Source organism: Haematobia irritans, chromosome 1 (genome assembly GCF_050003625.1).
Source record: "Haematobia irritans isolate KBUSLIRL chromosome 1, ASM5000362v1, whole genome shotgun sequence".
Lineage (NCBI taxonomy): Eukaryota > Metazoa > Arthropoda > Insecta > Diptera > Muscidae > Haematobia > Haematobia irritans.
The window spans coordinates 21,166,073-21,189,184 of NC_134397.1; the positions used below are offsets into that span (position 1 = coordinate 21,166,073).

At 27.5% G+C, this 23,112-nt stretch overlaps 1 long non-coding RNA gene across 1 annotated transcript; it reads right to left on the reverse strand.

Annotated features, from left to right (window-relative positions):
* Window positions 1-5,949: 5,949 nt before the first annotated feature.
* Window positions 5,950-18,133, reverse strand: LOC142220433 (uncharacterized). The gene is made up of 2 exons (XR_012717872.1): window positions 18,076-18,133; window positions 5,950-6,840 (listed from the first exon to the last, which is right to left on the reverse strand). It is a non-coding gene; the product is annotated as an uncharacterized LOC142220433 (long non-coding RNA).
* Window positions 18,134-23,112: the final 4,979 nt, after the last annotated feature.

Here is a 23,112-nt window from a genome sequence, read left to right on the forward strand (position 1 = left end):
TTTGACAAAATTCTCTATAGAAATAAAATTTTGAAAATTTTTTCTATTGAAATAAAATTTAACAAAATTTTCTATGGAAATAAAGTTTTGACAAAATTTTCTATGGAAATAAATTTTTGACAAAATTTCCATGGAAATAAAATTTTGACAAAATTTTCTATGGAAATAAAATTTTGAAAAAAATTTCTATGGAAATAAATTTTTGATAAAATTTTTTATGAAAATAAAATTTTGACAAAATTTTCAATGGAAATAAAATTTTGAGAAAATTTTCTATAGAAATAAAATTTTGGCAAAATTTTCTATAGAAATAAAATTTTGACAAAATTTTCTATAGAAATAAAATTTTGACAAAAAATTTTGAGAAAATTTTCTATAGAAATAAAATTTTGACAAAATTTTCTATAGAAATGAAAATTTGATAAAATGTTCTATAGAAATAAAATTTTGGTTAAATTTTCTATATAAATAAAATTTTGACAAAAATTTCCATAGAAATAAAATTCTGTTTATTTAATTTGTTCGCCATTTGGATGCAATTTTAAATTTTTTGAGGGTGATCATGATTTAAGCTCCATCTCGCTCTATAAAATTTGCTTATGAGATATGAGCAAAATAAGGTTTTTGTACAAAAATTTGTTTTTTCATAAAAATTATTTGTTAAAGCACATCGATTAAAAATAAAGTGATTTGGTATAATTTTTTTTTTTTTTTAAAGTAGTCATAAAAATGAGAATGGTATAACATTTAATGGCACAAAGTGCCATTGAAAAAGAGAGGCAAACAAGCACAACAGTAACCCTTATCTAAACTTGGAAATTATTTTTGATTGAGCGTATTAATGTTGTTAATAAATTCGTTTGTATGCTAGTGTAAAATCAATTTCTTTCACTTTTTGTTTAATTATTTTCAATACATTTAAAAACAACAAAGATTCGAATGAGATAAAAAACCAGTTTTTTTGTCATTTTATAAATGTTATACCTACCATCTCTACAATTGTCTTTGTTTGTTTATATTTATTTATTGAAGAAAAAGTTGATAAGTTGAGCTTAAAATGATGGGACGTTTACAGTGTGCCTGATATGTATTGCAACCAACTTCAGGTTGCTATAATTTCTAAAACGTTCTATTTAAACAAAAAAATATTTCATACTATTAAGGAATATTGTCTCATGGAAAATTCTCTATATCAATGAAAATTTTCTTCTTGTATACATTAATACTACATACGTGTGCATCAGACCACAGTGCCAGGGCCTTACACCTTGATGACTTTTTCAAATTGAATATATATTTATCTATACCACCATTGTCTGGTGCACTTTTGTGATTAAGATCGGTATACACTGACTGATAAGAAACTTGGTAATAATGCATTTTTTATAGAAATTCTAACAAACAAATCTTATCGTTTACCAGACTAGACAATAAAAATGGTGAATGGCAACAAAAAAACAATTCGAACATATTTATTCTTAGAAAACAGAAATACATTCATGATAATTTTACGCAGTGATCATATTCCTTGATCATCCCAAATCACAGCAAAAAAAAAAACATCGCTGAAAAAGACCGAATCTTATGTACCCTCCACCATGGATTGCGTAGAAACTTCTACTAAAGACTGTCATCCACAATCGAATTACCTGGGTTGCGGTAACACTTACCGATGGCAAGGTATCTTAAAACTTCTTAACACCGTCTTCTAAATTGTAAGTTACTCCATACTGTGTATATATTAAATAATAAAAAGGCCAATAAAATACGTTTATAATTCAGTTCAACAAAATTTTCTATAGAAATAAAATTTTGACAAAAATTTTTATAGAAATAAAATTTTGACAAAATTTACTAAGGAAATAAAATTTTGACAAAATTTTCTATAGAGATAAAATTTTGACAAAATTTTCTATAGTAATAAAATTTTGACAAAATTTTCTATAGTAATAACATTTTGACAAAATTTCGTATAGAAATAAAATTTTGACAAAATTTTCTATAGAAATAAAATTTTGGTAGATTATTTTTGGCGGTATGGACCAATTTTTGTGTGATTGGCGATCGATCGGCTATATATAACTATAGAACGATATGGACAAAATTTTGCATGGCTGTTAGCGGCCATATACTAGAGCAATGTACCAAATTTCAACCGAATCGGATGAATTTTGCTCCTCCAAGAGATTCCGGAGGTCAAATCTGGGGATTGATTTATATGGGGGCTATATATAATTATGGACCGATATGGACCAATTTGTGCATGGTTGTTAGAGACCATGTACTAACACCACGTACCAAATTTCAAGCGGATCGGATGAAATTTGCTCTTCCAAGAGGCATCCGAGGTCAAATCTGGGGATCAGTTTATATGGGGGCTATATATAATTATGGACCAGTATGGACCGATACAGCCATATACTAGAGTAATATACCAAATTTCAACCGAGTCGGATGAATTTTGCTACTCCAAGAGGTTCCGGAGATCAAATCTGGGGATCGATTTATATGGGGGCTATATATAATTATGGACCGATATGGACCAATTTGTGCATGGTTGTTAGAGACCATATACTAATACCACGTACCAAATTTCAGTCGGATCGGATGAATTTTGCTCCTCCAAGAGGATCCGCAATCCAATTCTAGGGGTCGGCTTATATGGGGGCTATACGTAAAAGTGGTCCGATATGGTCCATACCATCCGACCTACATCAATAACAACTACTTGTGCCAAGTTTCAAGTCGATAGCTATTTTCGTTCGGAAGTTAGAGTGATGTCAGCAGACAGACGGACATGCTTAGAGCAATATTTCGTCTTAGAGCAATATTTCGTTGTGTTACAAACGGAATGACAAAGTTACTCGTATTATACCCCCCATCCTATGGTGGAGGGTATAAAAATAATTGAGGTTTGCAATCAACATCATTTAAAAAATTTTTTGAAATTTGCTAATGAAATCAATTAATATTTTAATCAAGTATTGTTTTTTTTTTGCCAATTAAAACTGTGATTGATACTACAATTTTCGTGATTGAAGACATTTCAATTAAAAAATTAATTGGATCAATTAATTTCGTGATTGAATTGAAACATTTGGTTTGTGTGTCGTCACAAATACCATCCCGGCGAAAAAAATTGGAAGTTGTTCCACAAACATTTTTTTTAAATCCAGGAATCCCCCATTAAGTGTTATCCACTTCCGATGTAGTCCTTTTGGACAAGTCGTAAAATGTACGGACCGTTTTAAGTGAAAATTTAAGTTTTGGCATTTGAGTTTTTACAATTAAATTTCGCAAAAAGGAATAGAAAATCAATTTAAAAAAGTACAAAAATAAAAAATACATCCCCGCTGGGATTTGAACCTGACTTTTTGACTTTTTCACTTCCATGGAAGTTCTTTTGAAAAGGTTTTGCAGATTACGAAAAATTTAAGTTTTGGCATTTGAGTTTTTACAATTAAATTTCGCAAAAAGGAATAGAAAATCAATTTAAAAAAGTACAAAAATAAAAAATACATCCCCGCTGGGATTTGAACCTGACTTTTTGACTTTTTCACTTCCATGGAAGTTCTTTTGAAAAGGTTTTGCAGATTACGAACATTTTTAATTTTTTGTTGATTTTTAATGGAAAAATATAATTATACAATACTATATACCGAAAAAAAAACAAAACAAAACATAGATAATTTTTTTATTTTTTTAGAATAAATAATTTTTTTTAGAAATATTTAATAAAAAAAATGCAGCTGTTGAGATTTGAATCAGCGTTCTTTATATTTTCATTCATAATAATAAAGAACATCGCAGTAAGTAGTTAGAATGTCATTATTTTGCTCTTCGAATACCCAGCAAAAAAATGTGGAAGTTCTTCTAAAGGCACAACTTTAAAATCACTTCAAGAAATATTCTCACAAAGAAGTTCTTTATTTTAACTGCACAGGAAGTTCATTTGAGTCAATTTTTTAAAACTCGCTTTTTTCATATTTTTAATGGGAAATTTACATTTTTTTATTTCAAATTGGTTAAAAACAGACCAAGAATTTATAAAATGATACAAATTACTTAAATTTTGCCCAAAAAAAATGTTAAATCCATTCTTGAAAACTTGCGAGTTTTTGAAAATACTTGATGTCAAACATTTCAGACAAACGTAAGAATGCACTAAATATCATAAAAAAATTAAAATTTATTTATTTGTCAAAATATCGCAAAATTTCTTAATTCACATCCAAAACACTAAATTCGCATAACACCATAAGAAGTGATGCAAATTCAGGGCAACGGCTGTTGAAATGGTGGACATCCGTCCCATGACAAGCCCATGTTAAATTCATCGCTTCTGCGCCAATTTTGCACCACTTCAGGATCCAAAAAGAACATTTTCACTACTTTTTTGGCGACGCTTTTTTTGCTGGGTATGATCGTGATCAAGGAATTACTTGAAAAATATTTTTTTTTGTAAAAATTTATTATTTCTATTTCTTTTTTCTCAAAAGGCATTCTGTATATTTTTTTGAAAGGTTCATAACATTTTAGATGGTGGGCATGTTCACTTACACACAAAAAATCACGAAATTATACAATCATGAAATTATTGATCCAATTAATTTTTCAAATGTCTTAAATCACAGAAATGATAGTATCAATTAAAAATTAATTGAAAGCCAATTAAAAAATTAATTGATCCAATTAAAAATTTAATTGATACTATTAATTTTTGTGATTGATTTTTGTTTCAATGTAAAAATTTGTTCAAACCATTACATTTTTAATTGAATATTTTTTAAAACTCAATTAAGACTTTAATTGGAAAAATTTTTGTGAAAATTTTTTCTGTGTAGATCCAACAAAATTCTTTTCTTCAATACCACAGCACATTAGATGACAACTATGATATTTTTATTGGCACTATGTTTATTGGGCGAACATTATTGCGGTAAATATGTTCATGATCATCATAGAAAAGTTCTTATGAAATTATTTTTCTATTACCGTATGTACTTTTCGACTAAGATCGTGACACAAGAGTTTTCTCTTCGCGTCTAGGGTATGTTTTGATGGGGTATAGTGGCAGTCCACTATTCAAAACTTAATTCTGAGACGATTGGTATTCAAAACTATGGGTCTCAAAGTGCTCCTTTTGAATATTAAATTAAAATGCACAAACTTTTTATACCATAGTAGTGGCGAAGGGTATAAATACCAAGCAAAAAAGTTTCGAAGTTCTTCTAAAGGCACAACTTTAAAAGAACTTCCAAAAATGTCCTCCCATAGATTTTCTTTATTTTAATTGCACAGGAAGTTCATTTGGGTCAATTTTTTTATAACTCACTTTTTTCATATTTTTAATGGGAAATGGTTTCAAATAGGTTGTTTCAAATAGGTTAAAAACAGATTAAGAATTAAAAAATAGTGCAAATTATTTAAATATTGTCGAAAAAATGCTAAATCCTTTTTTAGAAAAATTACGAATTTTTGAATATATTTGATGTCAAACGATCCAGGCAAGCGTTATAATGCATTAAAAATCATTAAAAATTTATTAAATTATTTATTTGTCAAATTATCACAAAATTTCTTAATTCACATCCAAAACACTGGATTCGCATGACACCATAAGAAGTGATGCAAATTCAGTGCAACGGCTGTTGAAATGGTGGACATCCATCCTATGACAAGCCCATGTTAAATTCATCGCTTCTGCGTCAATTTTACACCACTTCCGGATCCAAAAAGAACATTTTCACTACTTTTTTGGCGACGCTTTTTTTGCTGGGCATCTGAATTTATATACCAATCGATTCCGCCTGAATTAGGGTACTATTCAGCTAACCCGACAGACATCCGTCAAGACGGACGGACTTATTTCATTGAACTCAAAAAAGGACTGAACTAATTTCTTTCCAACATTCCCAATTTTGGAAAGGTATAAAGATTGACACAAACTTTGTTTTTATTACACTTTTTGGTTTTATTATTATTTTTTTTTTCATTTTTTCTTTTTGATTTATTAAAAATTTTTGCATTACAACATTTCAAACTATTTAATGACTTATAATTCAATTTTCTTCACATTCGATTGGCATTGGTAAACTCTATTAATTTGTTGTAACATTTAGATCACTCATCTCCAATCCAATTATCTCCAGGTTTAAACCACAGATCATCAAATCCTTGGGTTATAGAGAGAGAAACAGTCAAAAGCACCACGCTTGCTGCTAACACAAATCCTCTGACGCGCACACACACACACAAACAAGCATTTCATCTCAGCTCACAATTTTATTGGCCTTGGCGTCTTAATGTGGCCATATCTGATCTTATGTACCATGGTTCAGGCATACGTAAATGTCGGTCAATCTCTGACATGCGTGATATTGGAAGAATACGCGTTGCTAAAGCCCATATATCCGTCAAGAAATCGTTAATAATCAACATCACACAGAGTAATAGTAGAAAGCAAATCTTCGGAAGATACCGAATGAATTTTCCAAATTGCCATAAGAAAAAAACAATAAAAGAATTTTTCGAATTTGTTTTCGAGATCGTTGCCATTTTTGAAGCAGTCACAATGAAATCGCAAATAAGACTGATGTTAACTATAATGGTCAAGAAATAGCGTTTAGTGTACCTCTTGCGACAGAATAGGTAGTTGCCGGTATTCAAGTATGAATTAATTTGTCGATTATTGTATTGGTGGCTGTAATATTTACACGATGTCTCTACTGCTTGACAATACAAACTGGAATGGATACGGTGAACTGAGTGTGTTCGAGCGATAACGTTGCTTTAATGAAAACATGTACAGGTAACACTCGTGGAATGTATTGATGTGTTCTGCATTTGAAATGATCGAAAAACGAAATTAAATTGCAATTAAAATTAAAATTAATATTAACTTTTAAAATTAAAATTAAATTTTAAAATTAAAGTAAATATTAAAATTAACATTAAAATTAAAATTAAGTTTTAAAACTAAAATTAAAGTAAAATTAAATTTTAAAATTTAAAAAAATATTAAATAGAATGAGAATAACAATTAAATTGAAATTAAAATTAAATTTTAAAATTAAATGTTAAAATTACAATTACAATTAACATTAAAATTAAAATTAAAATTAAAATTAAAATAAAATTTAAACTTTTTAAATTTTTAATAAAATTAGATTTGGAATTAAAATTAAAATTGAAATTAGAATTAAAAATAAAAATAAAATTAAATTTTAAAATTATATTTTAAAATTAAAATTACAATTAACATTAAAATTAAAATTTTAAATCAAATTAAAATTAACATTACAATTAAAATTAAAATAAAGTAAATGTTAAAATTACAATTACAATTAACATTAAAATTAAAATTAAAATTAAAATAAAATTTAAACTTTTTAAATTTTTAATAAAATTAGATTTGGAATTAAAATTAAAATTGAAATTAGAATTAAAAATAAAAATAAAATTAAATTTTAAAATTATATTTTAAAATTAAAATTACAATTAACATTAAAATTAAAATTTTAAATCAAATTAAAATTAACATTACAATTAAAATTAAAATAAAGTAAAAATTAAAATTATATTTTAAAATTAAATTTTAAACTTGAAATTAAATTAAAATTAAATTTTAAAATTAAAATAAAGTAAAAATTAAAATTATATTTTAAAATTAAAATTAAATTTTAAACTTGAAATTAAATTAAAATTAAATTTTAAAATTAAAATAAAGTAAAAATTAAAATTATATTTTAAAATTAAAATTAAATTTTAAACTTGAAATTAAATTAAAATTAAATTTTAAAATTAAAATAAAGTAAAAATTAAAATTATATTTTAAAATTAAAATTAAATTTTAAACTTGAAATTAAATTAAAATTAAATTTTAAAATTATATTTTAAAATTAAATGTTAAAATTAAAATTACAATTAACATTAAAATTAAAATTAAAATTTTAAATCAAATTAAAATTAACATTACAATTAAAATTAAATTTAAAAATTAAAATAAAGTAAAAATTAAAATTATATTTTAAAATTAAAATTAAATTTTAAACTTGAAATTAAAATAAAACTTAAAATTTTAAATAAAATGAGAATTAGAATAAAAGTTTAAATTAACATTAAAATTATAATTGAAATTAAATTTTAAGATTAAGATTAAGATTAAGATTAAGATTAAGATTAAGATTAAGATTAAGATTAAGATTAAGATTAAGATTAAGATTAAGATTAAGATTAAGATTAAGATTAAGATTAAGATTAAGATTAAGATTAAGATTAAGATTAAGATTAAGATTAAGATTAAGATTAAGATTAAGATTAAGATTAAGATTAAGATTAAGATTAAGATTAAGATTAAGATTAAGATTAAGATTAAGATTAAGATTAAGATTAAGATTAAGATTAAGATTAAGATTAAGATTAAGATTAAGATTAAGATTAAGATTAAGATTAAGATTAAGATTAAGATTAAGATTAAGATTAAGATTAAGATTAAGATTAAGATTAAGATTAAGATTAAGATTAAGATTAAGATTAAGATTAAGATTAAGATTAAGATTAAGATTAAGATTAAGATTAAGATTAAGATTAAGATTAAGATTAAGATTAAGATTAAGATTAAGATTAAGATTAAGATTAAGATTAAGATTAAGATTAAGATTAAGATTAAGATTAAGATTAAGATTAAGATTAAGATTAAGATTAAGATTAAGATTAAGATTAAGATTAAGATTAAGATTAAGATTAAGATTAAGATTAAGATTAAGATTAAGATTAAGATTAAGATTAAGATTAAGATTAAGATTAAGATTAAGATTAAGATTAAGATTAAGATTAAGATTAAGATTAAGATTAAGATTAAGATTAAGATTAAGATTAAGATTAAAGTAGGTTAGGTCAATTAGGTTAGGTGGTAACCCGAAGTATCAGGCTCACTTAGACTATTCAGTCCATTGTGATACCACATTGGTGAACTTCTCTCTTATCACTGAGTGCTGCCCGATTCCATGTTAAGCTCAATGACAAGGGACCTCCTTTTTATAGCCGAGTCCGAACGGCGTTCCACATTGCAGTGAAACCACTTAGAGAAGCTTTGAAACCCTCAGAAATGTCACCAGCATTACTGAGGTGGGATAATGCACCGCTGAAAAACTTTTTGGTGTTCGGTCGAAGCAGGAATCGAACCCACGACATTGTGTATGCAAGGCGGGCATGCTAACCATTGCAACACGGTGGCTCCCAAAAAAAATTAAAGTAAAAGGTAAAATTAAAATTAAATTGTAATTGTAATTAACATTAAAATTAAAATTGAAATTAAAAATAAAATTAAAGTAAAAGTAAAAGTTACAATTAAATTTTAAAATTAAATTACAATTAACATTAAATTTAAACTTGAACTTAACATTTTAAATCAAATTGAAATTAAAATTAACATTACAATTAAAATTTAATTTTAAAATTAAAACAAAGTAAAAATTAAAATTAAATTTTAATTGTAATGTTAATTTTAATTTCAGTAAATTTAAGTAAAAGTTAAAATTAAATTTTAAAATTAAATTACAATTAACATTAAATTTAAATTTGAACTTAACATTTTAAATCAAATTGAAATTAAAATTAACATTACAATTAAAATTAAATTTTAAAATTAAAATAAAGTAAAAATTAAAATTAAATTTTAAAATTAAAATTAAATTTTAAACTTAAAATTAAAATAAAACTTAAAATTTTAAATAAAATGAGAATTAGAATTAAAATTTAAATTAATTGAAATTGAAAATAAATTTTAAGATTAAAATTAAAGTTAAAATTAAAATTAAAAATAATATTAATATTAAAATTAAAGTTAAAGTTAAAATTAAAATTAAAATTAAAATTAAGTTTTAAAACAAAAATTAAAGTAAAAATTAAAATTTAATTTTAAAATTAAAAAAAATTAACAAAAAAATTAAATAAAATGAGAATTAAAATTAAATTAACGTTTAAATTAAAATTGAAATTAAAATTAAATTTTAAGATTAATGTAAAAATTAAAATTAAATTAAAATGAACATTAAAATTAAAGTTAAAATTAGAATTAGAATTAAAATTAAACTAAAACTAAAACTTAAAATGATAAATAAAATTAGAATTAGGATTAAAATTAAAATGAAACTTAAACTTTTTAAATTTTAAATAAAATGAGAATTGGAATTAAAATTAAAATTGAAATTAAAATTAATATTAAAGTAAAAGTTAAAATTAAAATTATATTTTAAAATGAAAATTAAAATTAAATGTTAAAATTACAATTACAATTAAAATTAAAATTACAATTAACATTAATATTAATATTAAAATTAAATTTTAAAATTAAAATGAAGTAAAAATTAAATTTAAACAATAAAATTAAATTTTAAAATTAAAATTAAATTTTAATATTAAAATAGAGTAAAAATTAAATGTTAACGTTAAAATTAAATTTTAAACTTAAAATAAAACTAAAACTTAAAATTTTAAATAAAATGATAATTAGAATTAGAAAATTTAAATTAACATTAAAATTAAAATTAAAATTAAAATTAAAATTAAAATTAAAATTAAAATTAAAATTAAAATTAAAATTAAAATTAAAATTAAAATTAAAATTAAAATTAAAATTAAAATTAAAATTAAAATTAAAATTAAAATTAAAATTAAAATTAAAATTAAAATTAAAATTAAAATTAAAATTAACATTAAAATTAAAATTAAAATTAACATTAAAATGAAACTTAAAATTAAAATTAAAATGAAACTAAAACTTAAAATTAAAATTAAAATTAAAAGTAAAATGAAACTAAAACTTAAAATGTTAAATAAAAAATTAAATTTTAAAATTAAATTTTAAAATTAAGATTAAAATTAAAATTAAAGTTAAAATTACAATTACAATTAAAATTAACATTAACATTAAAATTAAAATTAAAATTAACATTAACATTAACATTCAAATTAAAATTAAAATTAAAATTAAAATTAAAATTAAAATTAAAATTAAAATTAAAATATTAAAATTAAAATATTAAAATTAAAATTAAAATTAAAATTAAAATTAAAATTAAAATTAAAATTAAAATTAAAATTAAAATTAAAATTAAAATTAAAATTAAAATTAAAATTAAAATTAAAATTAAAATTAAAATTAAAATTAAAATTAAAATTAAAATTAAAATTAAAATTAAAATTAAAATTAAAATTACAATTACAATTAAATTTTAAAATTAAAATTAAACTTAAACTTTTTAAATTTTAAATAAAATGAGAATTAGAATTAAAATTAAAATTAAATTTTAAAATTAAAATCAAAAATTAAAATGAAACTTAAACTTAAAATGTTAAATGTTAAAAAAAAATTAGAATTAAAATGATCAAAAATAAAATTGAATATAATTTACATTATTGTAACAGATCCATATTAAAATAAATTTAACTTGCCAATTTTATCATCTTTAATCGACTTTTCTTTTCTTACAATTCACGACTATTTAATCAATATATTTTAGTTTCGAATCTACATAGTGCAACTCTCTAAGATAATAACTAATCATGAGCTTAAATTTAACCTACTTTCATTTTCAAGGTCATGTTTTTCCCTAACAAAATAAAATCTCCACACATGAAATTCATATTTGCTATTATATTTGATCGACTAATTATGTAGCGTTTTGCATTAATTATCATAGTATTTTCTATTTTACAAACACGTTTTCGCTATATATAGCACAACAAGACTCAATGGGCAGTTGATAGATTAACCCTTTGACCACCGATGTCCACTTGGGAGGACATTCGAAAACGACACCAAACTCTATTTTCCCGCTTAGATTCGATTTGTTTCTGGATAATATTTTAAAAACAGGAGGTTTTAATCGAAATAAGCTATAAATATGTTCCATACCTGAGAGCACTAAATTAACAATCAATGAAAAATATTCAATTTTGAGACAATTTTTCTACTGTAACATAAAATTGAACCTGACATTAGGTTTATTTCGGTAGTGAAAGGGTTAATGACGGTATTAAGCGACAATCTACACTACCTATCTTTGATTTTTTATTTTAACAATGTAAACAATATCCGATGAGGTGTTTTTTTTTGTATATAATTAAGACCCCCTTTTAATAGAAACACAAAAAGACAATGACCTATAAACGTGTGCAATTTTCAGTAAAATGCTAATATTATGGGAAATTATTATAGGAAATTGCACACTCGTAATTAGGTCATACAAAGTAATTGTGTAGTCGATTACAAAAAAAATTCTGAAACTATCTACCAGTGTCCGGCCATTGTAAAATGGCTACACTTAAACTAAATTTCATTAAAATTTAGTCGTTGAAAATTTTCGTTTTTTAAATTTTCATTTCTACAAAGAATGTGCTTAATAATAATTTGAAATATTTCATTTTCCTAAATTACATTCTCTAACGAGATTTTTTTCAGATTCTTGGTTTCCTTTGCCGCACCGTTTCAGATCCCACTATTTTTTTTCTCGACCATCACTATGGTATTATGCAATGCTACCAGTATCATTATAACGATTTAGAGTGCCATACATAAATATTTCGTTCACTTTGACGTATTCGAACAATAAACAGGGTTATGATTTTCCGACCAAACCCTAAAACCCATCACACGTAATAGTGTGATGGGTTAGGTTAGGTATAGTGGCAGTTTTAAATGCGAGTTCATCAGCGATCATCGTGGCTTGGCAAAGAACAATATAGAAAAAGCTTCCTTCGTCTGCCGAAATGGTCTTTCAAACTTAAAAAACAATGTACTTTTTCGTATCAAAAACCATGTACCAGACAAAGACAATGAGTTACGTTATGGTCACACTAGGAAAATATTTGACAGAAATCAAAAGCTATTAGTAGCTACAGTGAAATCAGCAATCATTTCCAGATTCTATTGGAAAAAAGTTTCATTTGAAATGAAAACGGTTTCATTTGATTTGAAAAAGGTTTCATTTGAGTTGAAAAAGGTTTCATTTGAGTTGAAAAAGGTTTCACTTGATTTGGAAAAGTATTCATTTTCAGGTTTCATTTGGAATTAAATTTTTCCCTTTGAAGTGAAAATGATATAATACGAATATCATGTTAAGATAAAATTTCCAAAAACGGTATCCAGATATTTCGAAAATGGTCCTGGAAAAAAGTTTGACACTCATTTCTGTCAAATATTTGCCCAGTGTAACAATATCCTTATTCTTAACCCTTATTTGTCACCATATTAACTTTGTTATTCCATTTCGAAATATTGGTCTCAGACCCCATAAAGTACGAGTATATATATATTCTGGGTCGTGGTGAAATTCTGAGTCAATCTATCGATGTCCGTTCGCCCGTCTGTTGAAATCACGTTAACTTCCGAAAGAAACAAGCTATCGACTTGAAATTGCCACAAGTAGTTGTTATTGATGTATGTCGGATGGCTTTGCAAATTGGCTATATCGGACCCCTTTTAGGTATAGCCCCCATATAAATGGACCCGAAAATTTGACTTGCGGAGCCTTTTGGAAGGGCAAATTTTATCGGATCCGGTTGAAATTTGGTATGTGGTGTTAGTCTACGGCCTCTACTAATCGTGCAAAAATTGGTCCATATCGGTCTATAATTATATATAGCCCCCATATAAACCGATCCCCAGATTTCACTTTCGGAGCCTTTTGGAAGGGCAAATTTTATCGGATCCGGTTGAAATTTGGTATGTGGTGTTAGTCTATGGCCTCTAATAATCGTGCAAAAATTGGTCCATATCGGTCTATAATTATATATAGCCGTCATATAAACCGATCCCCAGATTTGACTTTCGGAGCCTTTTAGAGGTGTAAATTTCATCCGATCCGGTTGAAATTTGGTACGTGATGATAGTCTATGGCCTCTAATAATCGTGCAAAAATTGGCCCATATCGGTCTATAATTATATATAGCCCGCATATAAACCGATTCCCAAATTCAATTTCCGGAGCCTCTAGTGGGGGCAAATTTCATCCGATCCGGTTGCAATTTGGTATAGCCCCCATATTTGGTACGTGTTTTTTTTCTATGGCTTCTAATAATCGTGCAAAAATTGGTCCATATCGGTCTACAATTATATATAGCCGTCATATAAACCGATCCCCAGATTTGACTTTCGGAGCCTTTTAGAGGTGTAAATTTCGACTGATCCCATTGAAGTATATGTACTAAAAGTATACCTTGCCATACAATGAACATACCTTGAAATCTTCAAAAATATGTACTCTTATTAATTTTTGGCTTTAGCTTAATTTTGTTATTTCCTTTTATTCTATTTCGTTTTCTGCTGTATGCTAGAGAAATAGCATCAAATTGCGATCGAATGCCGTTATCTAAACTGGCATGATATTGCCCTCACACCCATTTTTATATATACACTCACAGAAAAAATCGTTTGGAAAACGTGTACCGAAAACGTTTTTCGTTTGTTAGAGTTTTTTGAATTTGTTCGAAAATGTTAAACGTTTATCACCAAAAAAAAAAAATTGTAACAAAATTTGTATATTTTCAATAAAAATTATTTTCAACCAAAAACACAAACCATTTATATCAAGTTTATATAAGGACTAACATATTCTTTTCTGACTTTAAGTCTTTAATAAGACACATTTTACTGTTTTTGAATATAGTAGTATGTAATGTTATATATCTTTACGGAATATTCCGAATATATCTGGAATACATGTAAACAAGTATGTACGGCCATAAGCTCAGTCAGGCCGAATCTTATGTACCCTCCACCATGGATTGTGTAGATACTTCTACTTAAAACTTCTTAATATCATCTTCTAAATTGTAAGTTAGTCCATGCGGGATATATATTAGGCAAAACTAAGGCCGATTAAATAAGTATATATTCAGTTCTTGACCGGTATATATTGAGTAGAAATAATTACGAACCGATATGAACTTTTGTGCGGTAATTATAAAGCCAGAATTGAAATATGGGGGTCGCTTTATATAGGGTCTATATACAATTATAGGTTAGGTTAGGTTAGGTTAGGTTATGTGAGTATCAGTGAGCCTGATACATCGGGCTGCCACTGTGGTATCACAATGGACTATTCACAGTGGTGAACTTCTCTCTTATCACTGAGTGCTGCCCGATTCCATGTTAAGCTCAATGACAAGGGACAAGGGGATGAAAAGCTTTCAAACCCTCAGAAATGTCACCAGCATTACTGAGGTGGGATAATCCACCGCTGAAAAACTTTTTGGTGTTCGGTCGTAGCAGGAATCGAACCCACGACCTGCATACACAAGGCGGGCATGCTAACCATTGCACCACGGTGAACACGATTCTACCAAAAATGGCAGATTCTTTACTGTTTGGTAGATTGGTAGAATTCTTGATGTTTTGTAAGATCTTGCAAAATATTCCTCTCCAACTAAGAAGTACTTCATAAATTTCCTATAGAAATAAAATTTTGACAAAATTTTCTACAGAAATTAAATTCTGAAAAAAAATTTCTATAGAAATAAAATTTTGACAAAATTTTCTATAGAAATAAATTTTTATCAAAATTTTCTATAGAAATTATATTTTGACAAAATTTTCTAAAGAAATAAAATGTTGACAAAATTCTCTATAGAAATAAAATTTTGACAAAATTTTCTATAGAAATATAAAATTTTGACAGCATTTGCTATGGCAATAAAAATTTTGGTAGATTATTTTTGGCTCGAGTGGCAATCGTGATTGTGAACGAAAAAGGGTCAATTTTTCCGTGATTGGAGATCGGTTTATCTCGGGGCTATATATAACTATAGTTTAATACGGACCAATTTTGGCATGGTTGTTATGGACCATATACTAGCGCAATGTACCAAATTTTAACCGGATCGGATGAATTTTGCTCCTTATAGAGTCTCCGGAGGTCAAATCTGGGGATCGTTTTATATGGGGGCTATATATAATTATGAACCGATATGGACCAATTTATGCATGGTTGTTAGGGACAATATACTAACACCACGTACTAAGTTTCAACCGGATCGGATGAATTTTGCTCCTTATAGAGGCTCCGGAGGTCAAATCTGGGGATCGGTTTATATGGGGGCTATATAATTATGGACCGATATGGACCATTTCTCGCATGGTTGTTAGAAACCATATACTAACACCACGTACCAAATTTCAACCGGATCGGATGAATTCTGCTCCTCCAATAGGCTCCGGAGGTCAAATCTGGGGATCGGTTTATATGGGGGCTATATATAATTATGAACCAATATGGATCAATTTTTTACTTGGTTGTTGGAGACCATATACTAATACCATGTACCAAATTTCAGCCGGATCAGATGAAATTTGCTTTTCTTAGATGATCCGCAAGCCAAATTTGGGGATCGGTTTATATGGGGGCTATACGTAAAAGTGGTCCGATATGGCCCATTTGCAATACCTTCCGACGTACATTAATAACAACTACTTGTGCCAAGTTTCAAGTCGATAGCTTGTTTCTTTCGGAAGTTAGCGTGATTTCAAAAGGCGGATGGACGGACGGACATGCGACTCCGAATTTCACCATGACCCAGAATATATACTTTATGGGGTCTTAGAGCAATATTTGGATGTGTTACAAACGGAATGACAAAGTTAATATACTCCCCCATCCTATGGTGGATGGTATAAAAAAAAAACCTTTTTGGTGTTCCGTTGAAGCGGGGATCGAACCCACATCTCTTGGTATGCATGGCGGACGTACTAACCATTGCTCCACGGTGCAAAACTAAATGTATGTTTCTGTTAAATAAAGTTTGTTTAAACGGCTCGTGGGCGCCGAAAACTATGCTATATAAATATAACTCTTTGACTGGTGATGACAATAACAGCTACCGAGCCCAGTGGATAGTTTGTTGGCTTACAAATTGTATGGTCCGCGGTTCGATTCTCCGTCCAGACGAAAGGTAAAATTTAAAAAAATATATAAAATCGAATAATTTCTTCTACATTGTTTGTATTACAGGTGCTACACACAAAAAAATTTTTTTCTGTTTCAATCAGGAAATTAATTGATCCAATTAATTGTTTAATTGAAATGTCTTCAATCACAGAAATGATAGTATCAATAAAAAAAATTAATTGAAGGTCAATTAAAAATTAATTGAAGGTCAATTAAAAAATTAATTGATACTATTAATTTTTGTGATTGATTTTTGTTTCAATTAAAAAATTTGTTCATTCAATTAAATTTTTAATTGAATATTTTTTAAAACTCAATTGGAAGATTTTTCGTGAAATTTTTTTCTGTGTAAGTAGCCAGAAAAGATTGTTTTTTTTTTTGAGTTAGTCTTTATGAAATTGTTTTTACTTCCTGGAAATGAATAAACTTTTATCACAAAAAGTATATACTTTGCTTCCAAATAAACTTCCTCACAGCGAAAAGCAAATTAGAAACGATCTTTGTTTGTCTAAAATTTCGTTTGGACGGAAAGAATTATTTTTTTGCATGTAGATCCCACCTGAACTTATTGTCTGAATATTAATAATATTGTCCTAAAATTTTGAATTTTGACTCTCGCACTACTATTTTATCTCACTTTTTGAATAAGTTCCGTTGAATATATTTCTCAATTTTTTGGGTTTTTTTATTTTAATTTTCTTAATTTATATATTTTTTTTCGTTTCTTAAAATCTACTATCACACAACACAAATCCATGTACTAATAACTATCAACATTCTATCCGGTAGCCGAATGTGATCATTCAATTGTATATCCAAGGGTATCAACTCTGGCATAGGATTATCTCGAAATAGAATCATACAACTTTTTATAATGAAGAATAAAGTCATATCGAGGACTAATGCTGCTACTAAACATGTTCTTATGGTATATTCCAAAAATTTCGCCTTTAGTGGAATGATGTTAGATTCCTCAAATGATTTGATAATCATTGTTTCTTGCCTTGTAAATGAGTTATATTGACTAAATAATCTCCAGGTTTAAATTCGAAATTGGATCTTTTCGTTTGAAAAAAAAAAAGAAAACACACAAAGCAAAAGCTTAGTACAAACGTTTAATATTTACTTTTATAAATTTCTCCGCCCTTGACTTAACATAATAAAACTAAAATAAATACTGATTTCAAAAAGGATTTCAATCTCGTGATGAACTTGTTTATAAATTTCCAGTTTTTTGTTATTATCTAAATTCGACGAAATATTATAGCTTGTATAAGAATTCTTTTGTTCTTTCTGCTATTACTTAGATTTTAAAATGTTCTAACTAAACATAGAATCATATGAATTTTTAAACTGCAGTATATGTTTTTTGGTATAGAATGAATTTACGGCTAAGGTCTACGATTCAAAGAGCTACTAAACCCAGTGAAAAAAATATATTACTAATGGTTTTAATTTCGTCACATCGCAAGAAAACAAAGCATCGCCAAAAAATTAGTGGAAATGTTCTTTTTGGATCCGGAAGTGGTGCAATATTGGCAATGAATTTAACATGGGCTTGTCATAGGACAGATGTCCACCATTTCAATAGCCGTTGCACTGAATTTGCATCACTTCTTAAGGAGACGAATTCAGTGTTTTGGATGTGAATTAAGAAATTTTGTGATATTTTGACAAATAAATAATTTTAATTTTTTTTTATGATTTTTAATGCATTATAACGCTTGTCTGGAACGTTTGTTCTCAAATATTTTCAAAAATTTACGATTTTTCTACAAAGGATTTAGCATTTTTTTTTTCGGTAAAATTTTAATAATTTGTACCATTTTATTAATTCTTAATCTGTTCTTAACGCATTTGAAACAAAAAATTTTTAAATTTTCTATTAAAAATATGAAAAAAGCGAGTTATAAAAAAATTGACTCAATTGAACTTCCTCTACTGTTAAAATAAAGAACATCTTTGGGAGGACATTTTGGAAGTGCTTTTAAAATTGTGCCTTTAGAAGAACTTTAAATTTTTTTTTGCTGGCATGTTTTAATTTTTTTATTTCTAGAGCAACCACGTATTCTGGAGCCTTGAGGACTCCAATCAAAGGTGGATTTATATAATTACTACATTATGTCAAATTCATTTTTATACTCTCCACCATGTTTGTAAAACATCGAAATATTGCTCCAAGACCCCACTAAGTATATATATTCTGGGTCGTGGAGAAATTTCAAGTCGATCTAGCCACGTCCGTCCGTCCATCTGTTGAAATCACGCCAACTTCCGAACGCAATAAGCTATCGACTTGAAAATTGGCACAATTACTTGTTATTGATGTGGGTCGGATGGTATTGCAAATGGGCCATATCGGACGTTTACGTATAGCCCCCATCTAAACCGACCCCCAGATTTGGCTTGCGGAGCCTCTTAGAGAAGCAAATTTCATCCGATCTGGTTGAAATTTGGAACGTGGTGTAAGTATATGGTCCCTAACAACCATGCAAAAATATATTCATATCGTCCTATAATTATATATAGCCCCATATAAACCGATTCCCAGATTTGACGTCCGGAGCTTTTTGGAGGAGCAAAATTCGTCTGATCTGGTTGAAATTTGGCACGCACCGAAAGAAAAAGCGTTCGTCACCTTGACGATTGAGTTTCATCAATGCGTTTTCGTCTATGCGATGAAAAGTTTCGTCCATGGGAGTATTTCCGTAGTCCACGTGAAGAAATCAATCATCAAAGTCAATTTTTGTTCTTTTCATAGTTCGTCACATTGATGATCTAGTTTTGTCTATGAGACGAAATTATTTTCGTCCCGATTCAGCGAAAGTTAACCAAAATTAACATTTGATTTAAATTAATTTCGTTTATATGAAGTCCCAATATATGAATTACACATATTAATAGAAGTTGGACAAAAGTTTTAAGTGTTTTATTTTCATGATGTATCAAGGATGCTGGTTTTCGTCAATGCGATGAAATAATCTTCTAATTGATGAAACACACTTTTCTCTGGAATGTGTATCAAAAAATCTCAATGCTAACTAAAACATAAAACGATATACGGTGTATATAGTATATAGATGTTTGTAATTTACATTTTTCCATTAGTACTAAAGTGAAACACCTAAAAGTCGAATCAATAGTCAATATGACGAAACAGTGTTCAATGTGATGATAAAATTCATACGTTCTGTAGATGTGTGTTTATTTCTCTACCTAAAAAAACACACACACAACCAAATGCGCTTGCCACGTTTTGTTTTTAAGATAACTGTACACAGCTATCATTAATGAGAGCTAAGTTATTTTTGTTGGGTATTTCATGCTCTCTCCACATTTAACTTAACTCAAACGAGTATTCGAGCAAACATTTGTTCACATGTTTGTTTTTAAATTGGCTTCCAAGACATATGAGAACAATAAAAGTCGTCAAATTGACGAAAAAGTAATCAAATAGACGAAAAGTTTCATCTACTCCGTTGACATGTATTCAAATACCAATGCAATAACACATCCATACGTAGTTGTATGGTAGAAATATTGTTTTTGTTTTGTGCGGTAAGAACATTTCAAATGGTTCTTCTCAGTTGTTGAGTTTAGTCCAAAGTGTAAAGGTGGTCGCGCGTGCCGAAAATAAAGGGCTAATGCTTAAAGATGTGAAAGTGAAAAGAAAAACAAAAATGTGAGTAAAAATAAAAAAACATGAAGTATTATATATGGAAAAAAATTTAACCAAAAATTTTTTTAACATTTATATGTTATATGTTTATGGAAGTATTTCTTAATTTACAGATAAATGCCGCAACATTTTTCGTTCTGTGAAAACCGAATACGGATAAAGAAATTAAAGAATAAAGATGAATTGGATGAGCAAACAATTCAAAACGAAAAGGAACAGTTGGGCACAAAAAGGGTGAGTTAAATTTTGTTCTAAAAAGATCGAATATATTTTACAATAATTTAAAATTTCCGTTTTTAAATTCTTCTTTATAATTTGTTTACTCCACAGGATGAACCCATAAAACTTTTTATCCTTGGTAATCTAAACACTAATTAAGGTAACAGAATGTTTGTGTGTCAAGATGGTCAATTTATCAAAATCAACAGCTTTGGTAGATGTGTATGAAAAATTTTGTATACGTTTTTACTTCGTTTGTTGCACATATTTCAAGTAAATAAAATTTAAATTTAATTAAAATAAAAAACAATATGGTTCTTTATTAAAAGTGTCGTAGAAAATATTTCTAATAATCAATTTATCGATTTGATGTTTACACCGTATTGATGAATCGATTACATCAAATTGATGAATCTATTACATCATATTGATGAATGGATTACGTCAAATTTAGGGAAAGAGTTCATCGCTATGACGATGGCGTTTGTAGCGATGACGAACGAGAATCGTACTTTTGAAGAATTGCATCATCGCATGGATGAAAGAGAATAATCGCAGATACGAAAAATATCATCACATAGATGAAATACATTCATCATCTGGACGTAACATAGTTGTATATGGGATGTAAATAAGATCATCACAGGGATGAATTCAATTCATCGCTGTGACGATAAAATCGTCAATGGGACGAAATGTTACGTTAGCTCATTTTTGACGAAAAATTCGTCACCGTGATGTAAAGATTCATCCTCATGACGTACTTTTTCCTTTCAGTGCGTGGTGTTAGTATATGGTCCCTAACAACCATACCAAAATTGGTCCATATCGGTTCATAATTATATATGGCCTCCAATATAAACTGACCCCCTGAATTGGCTTGCGGAGCCTTTTAGAGAAGCAAATATCATCCGAACCGGTTAAAATTTGGTACGTGGTGTGAGTATATGGTCTATAACAACCATGCAAGCAAGCATTGGTCCATATCGGTCCATAAATATATATTGCCCCCATATAAACCGATCCCCAGATTTGACCTGCGGAGCCTCTTGGAGGAGCAAGTTTCATCCGATCTAGTTGAAATTTGGTACGTGGATTTAGTATATGGTCCCTAACTACCATGCAAAAATTGGTTCATATCGGCCCATAATTATATAAAACAATCCCCAGATTTGATCTCCGGAGCCTTTTGGAGGAGCAGAATTCATCCGATCCGGTTGGAATTTGGCACGTGGTGTTAATATATGGTCCCTAACAACCATGCAAAAGTGTATGCGCATCGGTCCACAATTATATATAGCCCTCATATAAACCGATCCTCAGATTTGACCTCCGGATCCTCTTGGAGGAGCAAAATTCATCCGATCTGGTTGAAGTTTAGTACGTGGATTTAGTATATGGTCCCTAACAACCATGTAAAAATGTATCCATATCGGTCCATAAATATATATTGCCCCCATATAAACCGATCCCCAGATTTGACCTGCGGAGCCTCTTGGAGGAGCAAATTTCATCCAAGTCAGTTGAAATTTGGTACATTATGTACGTTATTTGGTATATGGCCGTTAACAACCCCCACACTGAGAAAAAAAATATTTACATGATAATAAAAATTACGCAACAATTATAGGGTGCGAAATTTACAAAAGGACAAATTTCTTTAAAATAATGAAATTTTAATTAAAATAAAGTTTATAATTTTTGCTTTAAATTTTTTTCATTAAATTTAGGAGGCAATTTTTGTAGATTTGCGTCCCTCCGTTAAAGTCGCATGTCTTTGAATTAACGCATTTTCGATTTAAAGAAATTGTCTTTAAATTAACTGAAATATTGAAACTTTAGATTTAAGATAAAAACGCTTCAAATATAGGCAAAGACTTATTTTGAGGATTTAGCGTCCTTGGTTTGAAGTTTTTTTGGAATTAAGAAAACATTTTTTTCTTTTAAATATCCGTTATAACCTTTTGCTCTTGAAACATCTTTGAGGTGATCATATTCCTTTTGTGGGTGTAGGCATGTGTAGATTTTTATTTTATTTCATTTCTTTTCATTTTATTTTATTTCGTTTCATTTCAATTCATTTCATATAAATTTAATTTAGTTTTATATATTTTTTTTTAAATTTATTTAAAAATATAATTATTTCAAACCACGAAACCTTTTTTAAACATAGATGAATTTCGTTATGTCGAGCTAACTCATTTAAGCATTCAATCATCGTAATAAAATCTAGCTATACTCAATGCACATTTTTTTTTTTATTAA